Genomic DNA, 10,678 nt, shown 5'->3' with positions numbered 1-10,678 from the left:
GTGTGAAGGGAGGGCAGCCTCTCTGGGGTTTCTGGGCCCTGCTCCCCTGTCACCGTGGCAACCCCCCCCCCCCAGCAAGCCTCCAGTATTTCCATCCTCTGTGGTAGTTCCAGATGCAGAGTCAGAACCTCACCTAGTTCCTTCTGCTACATGGGAAACTCCACGGAGGCAGGTACCCGTCCCAGGGGGCCACCCCTGCCCCACCCACCTGAGAAGCCAGAACTTGGGGGGGCCTGTGGCCTTTGGGGCTTCACCCAAAACGACCGTGTGTCTCATTCGGACAGCGTAGCCAGGTCCTCTAGCTGAACTGTCCCCTGCATAAGGCGGTCAAGTCCCGTCTGGGGTGCATTGCAAGTGCTTTGTCCTTAACTGTCGTTCTAGTGCCTCGAGTGACAGGGCTTACAGACCATCTCCCCGCCTTTCTCTGGCATGAATGCAGATTCTGCAGCGGCCCTATACTATCACTCTCGCCTCCCCTGATGCTTTCTTACGTGAGAGTAAACAGGACGGGCTCTCAGCTCGCTCACTGGGAATCCACACTCCCTGTGTCTCCCTACGTCCACCCCAAAGCTCGTGGTCTGGGCGCAGCTGTGGTAGAGAGGCCCATGCGGAGGCTACTCTTGTGTGTGTCTTGCTGGGAGTCTGGGGGCAGCCATGACTCCAGGAAGTATCCAAGGTCTGGACTCACCTGGAAGTTTCCAGCAATGCTTGCCCACGCGCCCTGCCCCTTAAGCTAGCATCTCAGCAAGAATAATGAGGAAACATCCCCGGAGCATCACTCATCACCACTGGGATCCCCGCACATGGGCGTGGACCAGGGAACATGCCAGCATCACGCTGAGGGGCTTTTGCCAAAGGCCATCGCCGCATGGGACGCTGGGGCGTCTGTGCACCTGGTCTGGAATGTGGCCCAGGCCAGGCGCCGCATTTCTGGGGGAAAAGCATCTCCACCGAGACTCTTCCGGTGCCCATGGATCAGAGGACGAGACCGGCATCCACGTGTCTCTGCTCCGCGGACCGTACCCTTCCACCCACAGCTGTTCTGTTCAGGAGATTTTGTTTTAATCTGAGTCCTTAAAGGAACTGACGTAATGTTGAATCGTGCGCTCTTTCTCGGTGTCCCCTGCGTTTTCATTCTGTCCCACCCGGAGTCCCAAGACTGTCCCCACGGGTCCTCGCCGCCCCCCCGCCTCGCCCCCTGCCAGGAGCTGATAGCCCCTCTCTGAGATGCTGAGGTCGCAGACAGAGCGAACGCCCCTGACTCTTTCTTTCCCCACAAGCCCAGCACTGAGACCAAAAAGAGATATGGGAAAAGAACCTTCCGGGATGAATCAGCGGGGCCAGGGTGAGGCAGGCGGCGACCTGGGGGTCAGCCTGTCGACGTCGCCGTGAACTCAGGACAGCGAGCACAGGAAGGGGGCACGTGGCCTCCCTCTGCCTCCTAAGTCCTTCTTCCTCCCTCCTGACCCAGCCTCTTCTGCATCTCTGGGTCTTACAACCTGGCCCTCTGCTACTTGGCCCCCGCACCAGATTCACCGTGTCCTTGATGTCCTGCCTGCCTTGTCCTTAACGGGAGAAGAAAGGCCGGCTCTGGGTCTGGATGAACACGCAGTGATGGATTCCTCTCTCGGTTCCTGCAGCGTCGCCAGACTCACGACACCTCGTCCCCGCCTGTCCCTGCTCCCCCCCCACGCCCATCACTTTGTCACTATCTCCAGAGGTGACTGGAAAACTACACCCCACAACCCCTGAACGTGTCTGATATGAGGTGTGCATGAGGGGACTGGCCAGACACGTGCCTGGTGAAGTTTCCGGGCTGTGGGGTGCATCAGGGGAGGGCTCTGAGAAGGGGCAGGGGGAGCGGGTAAGTGTAGTGGGCAATCACACTCTGGAGCGGGGTCTCTGAAGAGCAGAGGAAGGACCCAGGCGGAAAATAAAGGACATTTCTTGGGTGCTAACTGCATGCCGGAAACTGACCCAATCCTTCCCAAGACCCTGTTCTCAGGTGCTACTCTTATCATCAACCCCATCTTACAGATGAGATAAGTGAGGCACGGGGACACCAAGCTAGGAGCAGCAAGCCAGGATTCAAATCCAGAAGGCCTGGTTCCTGAGGCCACACCCATTACACCTCTTGTCCCCCATTCAGCTCTCCAGAGACCCCAGGGTCGCTGTGGTGGGCTCTGGGCTGCGAGGCAGGGAAAGCAGGAGTGCAGCTGGGGTTGGGAGACAGGAGGGGAGGACACACCCAGCAGGGGCCCAGAACACCAAGCAGGGAAGTGGCCAGGCACCAGGAGGACAGACAGACAGAGCCACCACCAGGAAAGCAGCCAGCGTTCTGAGCATCTACTACCAGCCAGGCACAAATGCAGGGGGTGGGGATGGGGGTCTCTGGCTGCTGGCACGAGGTGATGCTATCACAACAGGGTGGCCTTGGTACCTCCCAGGCCAGGCTCTTCTGCTGAGTGCTGAGAAGGATCTAACAAGGATCTAAGTCAAGAGCCAGTATCACTTTTCCAGGAAGAACAGTGGCTGAGCTCCGCAGCTTTCTGCAGGGAGAGAAGCTGGGGGCTTGTCCGCCCTTTCTCCAAAGAAAGACCCTCCTTGCTTCCTTTAAGACTAGAGTGGACTCCATGGGGCCCCTGAGTGGCTCAGTCAGTTGAGCGTCCGACTTCGGCTCAGGTCATGATCTCGCAGTTTGTGAGTTTGAGCCCCGCATCGGGCTCTGTGCTGATGGCTCAGAGCCTGGAGCCTGCTTTGGATTCTGTGTCTCCCTCTCTCTGCCCCTCCCCTGCTCACGCTCTGTCTCTCTCTCTCAAAAGAAAATAAAGACATAAAAAAAAAAAAAAAAAAAAAGACTAGAGAGGACTCCCTGGTGAGCCTTGGGACTGGTCCCTCCTTGTCCCTGCTAAACCGGTGGCCACCCATCCAGGTCCCGCTTCCTGCTCCACCCCGGATCCCTGAGCCCGTGCCCTTAGCACCCACAGGATATGGCCGGTTCTTTCCCATCCCATAGGAGGCTTCTGTCTATGCAGACTGCTGTGCATGGCTCTGGGGGCTATGGGAGCTGAGCCAGGCCCTGGCCCTGTGCTGTCTGCTCCCTCAGATCGCCAGTGGGGGGGTTGCTGTACCCGAGGGACTGTGCTGTAGGTGCAGGAAGGAGGGGCGCTCCCAATCAGGTCTCCTACCAAGGAGAAAGCTGAGCAAGGGCCACCCCCCACTGCCCAGCAGGGCTCTCCAGCATGAGCGTCAAAAGTGACAGCCAACAGTCTCTCTGGTAATCACGTTGGTCTCACCCTCCATCCATAAAGAAGCGTGGGTGCAAATAATGGCCATTTTCCTGCAGGGCCGCACGGGAAGGAGGCCTGGAAGGGGAGGGACATAGGATTCTAACTATGGTGACAGTCGTCTGACTCGCCGCCTGGCCCTTAGTCCCTTGCTTTCTCCGACCCCCTTCTCAGACACAACCTCTGGACCTGTGCCTTGGGAGTGGCCGTTAGCCCAGTATTTCAATCTGTGCTAAGTGTGGAGCCTGCTTGGGATTCTCTCTCTCTCCCTCTTCCTCTGCCCCTCTCCCACTAGTGCTCTCTCATGGTTCATGGGTTCAAGCACGGTGTCAGGCTCTGTGCCGACAGCTCAGAGCCTGGAGCCTGCTTCAGATTCTGTGTCTCCCTCTCTCTCTGACCCTCCCCTGCTCATGCTCTGTCTCCCTCTCTGTTTCAAAAGTAAACATGAAAAAAAATTAAAAAAAAAAAAAAAAAAAAAAAAAGAATCCAGGGCAGAGTCTCATAAAACTCGGGGAAGGAACCCCAAGCGAATAATTCTGAGCACATCCGCCGAACACTCCGCTGATGCCCATTCACTGGGAGAAGGAAGAAAGGCTCCGTGAAAGGAGCCAGCAGTGATTGATGCGCCTGGGGAGAGGGTGTGTTCACTTTCGGGCTGGCGCAGGGCGACCCGACTAATGAGCGGCGCCCAGAGTGGGTGTGAGAGAGCCACAGTCAAGGCCAGGACAACCCTGTTCAGGTTCATCCCAACAACAGGATGGGGGAGGGAGGCGGGAAGGCTGGGGGTGGGGGGGGAGGGAGGCGGGAAGGCTGGGGGGGGGGGGAGGGGCGTGGCCGCCGCCGCAGAAGGAGCTTGCCTGATGGCGTGGACGCCGGCCTGGGAAGGGCCTGGGATGGCTCACCAGGCCCTTTCACACGTGGTCCCTGAAAGACGACATTGTTCCCTTCATCCTTTCGACACGACGCTATTGAGCACCTTGGGAACGCTGCACCGGGAGTCGAGGGTGGGGGGTGGACCAAACAGAGCTTCCCCCCCACCCCCACTCCCTCCCAGAGGCACACAGGCCGTGAACAAGGCCATCGTCAAACGGACAAGCCGGTGTCAGAGACTGATGCGGGCCACGGAGGCAGGGAGGGGAGCTTTGTGTTGAGGCCTGACGAGAAGGAGGCCACCGAGGCAAGGCTGGGGGCAGAACATTCCAGAAGAGGACGTGGGAAAGGGGGGCCGAGGAAGGAAGCCGTGTGGGTGTTGGAGAAACCATCTCTCCTCCTCCTCCCCTCCCCACTCTCCTCCCCACCCTCACCCGGGTGTAACTCCCACACCAACCCCCGCGGGAAGGGGACCTTGTGGGGAGGGGGCCCCATGCTGTCGGCCTGCAGCCTTGTTGGGTGGTGCCTGTCCTGCTGGTCCTTCTGCTGCTCTGGCGGCTCCCTGGCCACACACGCCTGTCCGGGACCCTCCTCCTCCTCCTCGTACCCACTCAGCCCTCCATCCCTCTGTGCTGGTCTCCCTCCCTCTGCCGTCACCCCCAGCCTCCCTTCTGCCTGTACCCCCCACCCCCCCAGCTTCAGTCAATCACCCGAGTCGGCCGCTGCTGTGGACACCTGTGCTGAGCTCCAGACAGCACGTCCCAACCCGGACAGCCCTCAACGCACACTGACCGGTGTTGGAAGAAGTCACTGTGTGTCCCCACACCGCTTCGTCCAGATCCACTTGTGTGTCAGCGGAGGGCAACCTCACCCACCAATCCCGAATCTGGGCTGGCCTCCCTCTCCCACACGCCCCACACGCAGTCTGTCTCCCAAGTACCTAGAGGTCCTTCCCTTCCCCTTCTCTCAAGTCCCAGTGCCCCTGGGTTAGGTCACTGGTGTCCCCATCAGCCTCTCTGCCCTCAGGCTCGTCCTGCTCCAATCCACTCCCCACATTCCAACCAGCTGTCTTTCTAGAAGGTGCTTCTCATCACGTCACCACTCGTGCTCCTGAACCTGCTCTCGTCCTATAACAAGATGGGACTCACACTCCCTCACTTAGCTGAGTCCTTCCCGCGGAGTCACGCTCCTCCCCCAGCCTACCTACTTCCCGGCCACTCGCCCTGTACCCCAGACCCACAGCTGAGTATCTCCCACGACGTCACGCCACTGCATGTTTCCATGTGCTCCTTCCTTGGCCTACAGCATTCTGATCCCCTTTTCCATCTAGCTGACTCCTAGCTCAAACGCTGCCTTTTCCAGGAAGTCCTCCTTAAAGTATCCTGGGGTCACAGGCCTTGCTGATTCTCCGTGCTTTATGTGTAAGTGAGTCCTCTCTGTAGTGAGAACTCTGTGCTTGTTAAGTGTAAGGGTAGTGACAGTCCTTACAACGGCTCTGCGTAGGAGTAACGCAGGTAAATATTACTGCTCCCATTTTACAGGTGAAGAAGCTGAAATTCAGACGTGCCCCAGGTTACAAGACATCATGCACAGAGGGACAAGGGACCCACGGAGAAGTGTGTTTCAGCCCCCACTCCCATCCTACCCCCGTTCCTTCTCCAGCAAGTAAAAGCAGCCGTTGGCTTGGTGAGGACAATGCTCTTAGGGCCTGGGAAGAGATATTCCACAATTCTTCGTGGGTTCAAGAGAGCAGGTCCCAAAGAACCCAGGGCAAGGCCACGGAGGCCAAGTGTCCTGAGCCCTGGGCCTCCTGCCCAGGACCTGGCATGGATGCCCAGGGAAGCTGAGGACCAACCCCTGGCTGTGTGGGGAGCAGCCTGCTCTGTAGACACCACCACAGATGGGTCTGAGCAGAGACGCCGGTCTCCTTCTGTTCCCCGCCCTTCCCTCCTTCTGTGTTGTGCGTGTAAACATTTGTTCAGAGGGCGGGCCTCGTGTTAAGCGTTCTTACCACTCACTCATTAGTTTTTATTAATTAACCCAACTCACTCATTAATTTTTATTAATTACTTAATAATTTATTGTTTTTATTAATATACTACTGAGCTTTTCTAAATCCTTAAAGAAACATTCTTTGGCCACTATAGCTGAAATTCTGAAATCTCAGTGGGATTTTCAATATCCCACTGTAGAGGAATGCTCTTTGTTTTGTTTTCAAATCATCCGAGTTAGCGCATTAGCCCGCCTGCTGGATTTCCCCCAGCTCTCCAGAGACCCTCCCCTCCAGGCTGGCCCCTCAGATCCCTGAAAGCTAGGCTCTTCAGGGTCCTGGGCATTTTGCTTCTTCCTGTAGACTCTCCATTATCTGTCTCCCAGCTCGCATTCATCCTACAGGTAAAAAAAAAAAAAAAAAAAATTCGCGTGCCGATTTCCTCTGGCTGGGCTCAGAAGGGTCAAAGCACTTGCTCAACAACCCACCCCCCCCCCCCCCCCCCCGCCCCAGCCCACCTGCCTGCAGCCCCAGCTGCCGAGTGCTCAGGAGGACAACCAGCAGGTGTGTGGCACAAGGGAGGGGAAGATGAGGCCATCTGGAGGGGGAGGGATGAGGATCCCCCCTGCTGATTGAGCCCTGGGAAGGTATGTGAGCCGACTTGATCTTTCAAAGGCATTCAACACAACTGGCCACTCTGTTCTCTTTGAAACGTCTTCTTCCTTTGGATTCAAGTTAGAACCAGCCCGTGGTTTCTTCCCATCTCTCTAGGCATTCTTTTCCTGTCTCCTTAGCTGGCTCGTTCTACTCCACCCAGCCGTTAAATGGGGGAGATCGTCGAGACCCGGCCCGCGTCTTCTCGAACTGTGCGAGACCTCAAGGAGACGAGCAATCTCCTCCCCACCACCAATTTGCTGCGGACCCACAAGCCCATGTGCGTAGCCCAGAGCTCGAGCCCCCAGCCAGCGTATCATGGCTTCTCAGCCACCCCAGCCCCTCTTCCGGTGTAGCTCATCTCCGGAGGCACCTCTGGCATCCAGCCGTACGACACAGAAACCTGGTTGGTATTCAGCAGTGGCCCCCTCGCTTTCCCGCATCCCCGCATTGAATCTGTCGTCACGTCCTGTTGATTTCACCTCCCGGTTATCTCTCATATCCACTTCTTTTCATTCCTCCTGTCACCAACCCCACCTCTTCCCTGCTCGCTGCTTGCCAGGTGCCCATTCTTGGCCCCCTCCGTACTGCTCTCCCCACGGTAGCGGGAACCCTCTTTTAAAAATATGGATCCCTTCACCTTCTCCTCAGGACGCTCCAACGGGTCCCCGATGCTCTTGGGAGGAAGACGTTAACATGGCCCTTTATTTCCTCTTGCTCACTTAGCGCTGATTTTGCACCTAAAGATGCATCGGCAGCTCAAGAGAGCTGAGCCCGATTCCCAGCGGAGGCCATGAGTGGATGGGCAGGCCTGAGGCTCTGGCCCTGGGGCTCACCCAAGCAGAGTCCCTGGAGCTTGGTTCGGGACCTGGCTGGGAGAGGAAGGGGGTCACAGACAACCGGGCCCCGTACGGCTTAACCCTGGAGCCCTGCAAACAGGCTTTGCAGCTCATTGTTCCCAGGGCAGACAAGTCACGGCAAGAAAAACGCTAAACAGAAAAATGGATTCTGGCACCAAACCCAGCAGATACCCTGGTGGCGATGTCTGAGGATCCACAGCTCTGACATCTCTGACTACGTGCCCAGCAGTTAACTCAGAGCTGAGTGCCGGCAGAAATAGACAACAAAACTAAACGGGTGTGGGCAGCAACCAAGTAGGAGTGCAGTAGACCATTTTCCCTGCCTGATAAGGCTTCAAGGTATTCCCGTGGAGACGCTTTACTCTGGGAGGGGGGCTGCAGGAGCACTGCCTGCTTAGAAATGGGGAGGTGGGGGACGAAAGATACACAGGATCCAGGAGGAGCTGTAGCAACTCTGGTGAGACACTCAGCTTTCCCAAGAGCAGAGAGTCCTGGGAGTTATGAAAGGGACCATTCAATAAACACTGGGTGTTAGTTACAAGGAGGCGAGCTGCTCCCTGGCCAGGAAAGGTGTCCAGCCTGTGAATGAGGACCATGGAGAACTAGACAAACGACCTCCACAAGTGTACCAGGTACTATTATAAAAGCAACTATCAAGTCAAATAGGAATCGACTTCTCACCCATTAGGATGGCTATTATCTAAACAACAATGACAAAAATAAGCAAAACAGAAGACAACAAGTGTTGGAGAGAATGTGGAGACCGGAGCCCTTCCGCACCGCTGGCGAGAATGGAAAATGGTGCAGCCATGGTGGAGAACGGTATGGTGGGTCCTTAAAAAAACTCAACATAGAGCTATCGAATTAATCCAGCAATTTCACTTTCAGGTAGGCACGCACCCCAAAGAACTGAAATCAGGGATTCATTGTACGGGTATCTGTGCACTCATGTTCACGGCAGGATTATTCACAATAGGCACAAAGTGGAAGCATCTCAGGCATCCAGTGACAGGTGGATGGATCCACAAAATGAGGTGTATGTACACCTATTACTCAGTCTTTAAAAGGAAGGAAGTTCTGACACACGCTCTGATGGGGATGAAACCTGAGGACCTCATGCTGAGCCAAATAAGCCAGTTACAAGCGGACAAATACTGCGTGATTCCACTCCTAACAGAGGAATCAAATTTTTAGAGTCAGAAAGTAGAAGGGTGGGGGCCGGGGGCGGGGGGTGCTGGTGGAAAAGAGGGATGGGAAGTCCGTGTTCCCTGGGGACACAGTTTCATTTGGAGAGATGAAAACGTTCCGGAGACGCACAGCAGCGCGAACGTACCTAAAGCCGCTGAGCCGCACAGTTAAAAAACAGTTGAAATGCTAAATTGGGGTTGTGCATATTTTGCTATAATTAAACGTTTGAGAATAAACTATAAAGATTAAATGGGAATGAGAAAGAAACCAACTTGATTCTCCAGGGTGTTGGGGAGAGAGCCGGCCTGGGGACTGGGGGCAGAAAGAGAGGGAGGGGGGATATTTGCATTTAGAGGTCTGGATGGGAATGATGAGGGCTTAGATCAGGACGGTGGGGAAGAAGACAGGAAGACCAGGGCAGAGAGCTGGAATGTTTGCTGAGCCTGTGGGTAGCAGCCAGATGGATTCTGGAAGGCCAGGATGTTCACTCCGGGGAAGTCTCTCAAGCATCCTTAACAGAGGAAGAATGAAGAGCTGTGAAAATTGTCAGACACTCCTCAGGTAAGCACGAACGTATTTCTGAAAATGCTGACCCTGAGAAAAAGCAAGAGCCTGTAAAGACTGATTGGTGACTGACTGATCAGTGTCAATGCTTTTCCAAATTCTAGCCCCGTACCCCCAGGGGCACATGAAACACATTTAGCTGGCACACAGGTTCACTTCAAAAGGCATAGCCATTTTAATTCTCATCCGGTCCTTTATAGGATTTCCAAGGACAAAACCTCTCAGTGACACGGCGCAAATATCCCCTCTGAAATATGTGAACTTCAGGCCTTTATTTGACAAAGAAAGTATAGGCCTTGGGTTCAGCACCTTCAGCTTGCAACAGTGGCTAGTTCAGGAGTTGATGAGTCTGGCCCACCGCCTGGTTTTATAAATAAAGTTTTATCGGAACACAGCCACACCATTCATTCGTATATTGTCCATGGCTCTTCTGCTACTATGGCAGAACTGAGTGGCTCTAACAGAGAGACCTTATGACCCACAAAGTCTAAAATGTTTAATAATCTGGCCCATTACAGAAAAAGTTTGAGGACCTCTGGTCTAGTTTAATTGCAGTGTTTTGTTTTCAGTGTGTATATTCTAAAATACTTGCTGTCTATTCCAAGTAAGTTTTCCACTGATGGTGACAATAATTCGTTGAAGATAAAAAAAAAAAAAGAACCATTTTAAGAAAATCATTAACAAGATACAGTAAAATTAACAAATCCTTGTAATGACACATTAACACATTAATATGATTTTCTATAACAAATGACAGAAGCAGACCGCAGCTGTGGCCAAATCCTGGGTGTAGCACGTGGATGCCAAGGGCTTGAGAAATGCCGGATTAGGCCAGTGGGCAATGTGGACAGATGTGAGAATGGGGCAGATAAAGAGACTGGGGACCGGAAGAGCATTTCATGAGAATAAGGGGTCCCCATCAAGGTCGCATCTGTGGCCGTAAGGATGGAGAGAGGGCTCAGGGTGTCCTAACTGGACCCACTGGGTATCAGGAGAGTCAGGAGAACAGGGGAAGCCAAGCTCGATCGAGGGGAGAAATGCTAGGGCAGGACAGTCAGTGTGGGTCCCTTCCAACCTGGGGTTTTCCCTACAGAAGCGCCATCGTGGCAGAAGGAAGGCAAAGATGTCCTGACAACCACAATGGTAACACTTGTCAACGTCACCTTGTGCAGGTTCTAAGCACACTTTACACCTGTGAACTCACGTAATCTTCCCAGTAACCCTGTGGGACAAGGGATCATTTTACAATGAGGAGATTGAGGCAC

This window comes from Panthera onca, chromosome E1 (genome assembly GCF_046562875.1).
Source record: "Panthera onca isolate mPanOnc1 chromosome E1, mPanOnc1 haplotype 2, whole genome shotgun sequence".
Lineage (NCBI taxonomy): Eukaryota > Metazoa > Chordata > Mammalia > Carnivora > Felidae > Panthera > Panthera onca.
The sequence above is the reverse complement of the archived record's forward strand: the minus strand, read 5'-3'. Positions refer to the sequence as shown.